We start from the raw sequence: 2,721 nt of genomic DNA, 5'->3' as shown, positions 1-2,721 counted from the left end.
CTTGCTAAAATGTGTAGCAAATTAAACCTTGCTAAAATGAGTAGCAAACTAAATCAAGCTGAACATGAGTAGCAAACTAAACCTTGCTAAAATGTGTAGCAAATTAAACCTTGCTAAAATGAGTAGCAAACTAAACCTTGCTAAAATGTGTAGCAAACTAAACCTTGCTAAAATGAGTAGCAAACTAAACCTTGCTAAAATGTGTAGCAAATTAAACCTTGCTAAAATGAGTAGCTAACCAAATCAAGCTGAACATGAGTAGCATATCTAACCTCACCATACATAAGTATCAAACCAAACTCAAACTAGCATATCCATTACACATCACCCAATCTGGATACGTAATACAACAAAACCCTATAAAATCGTTGCGTTACAACAAAGTAATGAATCCCATCAATAGAATAAGCATGTTGAAAACATGAAATGTTTGAAAACTATTGTTTTATTTTCCTACAATTAAAGATTAAAGAGATGAATTAAAGCCTAAACAAGCCTTATTTGGAATTTTATTCTTTAATATTTAACAATTTGTCAAGGCTAGGCCGAAGACAAAAATACATTTATCTCAACAAAAACTTTATAATCTCCTGAGTCCTGGATTTAAAACTTTTAAAAACGCACATGGTTTTGCATGTAAATTTCTAGCACCCTTTTTGTTGTAAAATTTTATATTTCGAATTTAAAAAGGTTTAAAATTGAAATGCATTTTAAAAAATCTTTTCTTTTCACATTGTCAGAATGATACATGTTAGTTTTGCAATTTTTTGGATAAATTCAAACTTAGATTGATTCCAGGGGCTGATACAGGATTTAAGAGAGGGGGGGGGGTAATAAATTAATTTAGGTACAAAAAAAATCCTGAGTTAGGAATAAAATTGGCGCCGCATGCGAACATTTTTTTTAATGACTAAAGACTAAAAAATTAGATTTTTATCTTATGACACATTACAGTTTTTTAAGATGTTTGTTTGATCAAAAATCAGGAACAAAATACAAACAACTTGGTATATCACATCATAATGATGTAATATACCAAGTTAATCGTTTTTGTAAACGATCGTTAAACGATCATTAAACGATCGTTTTTTGTTTCGTTTTCAAAACGTTCGTTTCGTTTTCGGAAAAAAACGACCCACTCGTTTTGAACTTTTAGAAAACTAATAACGATCGTTTTCATTAAAACGATTTGCGATCTTTTTTTACGACAGTTTTAAAAAAATGATTGACAATTATGTAAACGATCGTTAACGTAGGGTCGTCGTTAAAGATCGTTAACGAAGTGTCGTCGTTAACGATCGTTAACGAAAAGACGAACTTTATAAAAACGGTCGTTTTTGGAAAAAAAATTACATGCAACTTTATTGAATGTCGTCTTACATGAAGCTTGTTATTTTCTTAAAAACTACTCAATGATAAGTAAAGATGCCCTTCAGGTCGGTTTCCTCTCTTCGTTAACAATCGTTAACGAAGGGGTAGTCGTTAACGATCGTTAACAAAGGGTTGTCGTTACCACTCGTTAACGAAGGGTCGTCGTTAACGATCATTAACGAAACGACGAATTTTATAAAAACGATCGTTTTGAAAAAAGATCGTTTTTAATAGATAGGAAGAAATATCGCACTTGAGAATAGGAACAATGCCAACAGGTCAGCTATGCAAATGCAATTTAGGATTTTAGGAATAAGGTCAAAAAGGAAAGAACTAGAAACATTATAAGTTCATAAAAAAGGAACAATACAAAACACGAATGTTGGTGAGTTAGGAACAAAACAGAAAGTACTAGAATAGGAACATCAAAAGAGGATAGAGGAACAAATAAACTATACAATGGAATAAAGTTAATAAACACTTAATAAATAAAGGAATCTGTTTAATGTCAGGAGACTGCATAAAATAATCGTTTTATTTAAGATACGGCTGAGAGTTTACATTAACACTTGAATTAATACCTCTCTCGAAATCACCTACTTAGGTTTTAAATTGGAAAAGTATTCTGAAATCCACAAATCTTTAAATTTAGTAGTTTGCAGATTTATAAGCAAATTTTCAGGAGGGGAGGGGGGCTTCATATGTTGACCTATCTGTAAATCTCAGGGGGGGGGGTGCAGGGGGGAGGCAATATAACAGAAAAACAGCTAATTTCAAGTTTTCAACCCCCAAACAGGGAAAAGGATTTTACTATTCAGGTTTAAAAAATGTTATGCTTTTTCAAATTGACATTACACATTATGGTCTGGCCGGCTTAAGTAACATTTTTCTGTACTAATGATTACTCTGTATAATGTATATCTTATATTTTGTTCTAATTTATGAAACTGTTAGTTCTGTAATGCACTCTTGGTGATGTTCTAATCTATAATACTGGAAGTTCTGTATATAATATGTACTCTATGTATCTTATGTTTAATAATACTGGTAGTTCTGTAGATAATAAGTACTCTGTGTATCTTCTAATCTATAATACTGGTAGTTCGGTATATAATATATACTCTGTGTATCTTCTAACCTATAATAATGAGAGTTTTGCTAATGATAAGTAATCTGGGTATCTTCTAATCTATAATACTGGTAGTTCTGTATATAATATGTACTCTGTGTATGTTCTAATCTATACTACTGGTAGTTCTGTACATAATATGTACTCTGTGTGTGTGTATCTTCTAATCTATAATACTGGTACATAGTTCTGTATATAGTGTAAATAATGTTTAGATATAT

The sequence above is a fragment of the Eurytemora carolleeae genome, unplaced genomic scaffold, assembly GCF_000591075.1.
Source record: "Eurytemora carolleeae unplaced genomic scaffold, Eaff_2.0 scaffold426, whole genome shotgun sequence".
Lineage (NCBI taxonomy): Eukaryota > Metazoa > Arthropoda > Copepoda > Calanoida > Temoridae > Eurytemora > Eurytemora carolleeae.
Note: the sequence above shows the minus strand (reverse complement) of the source record.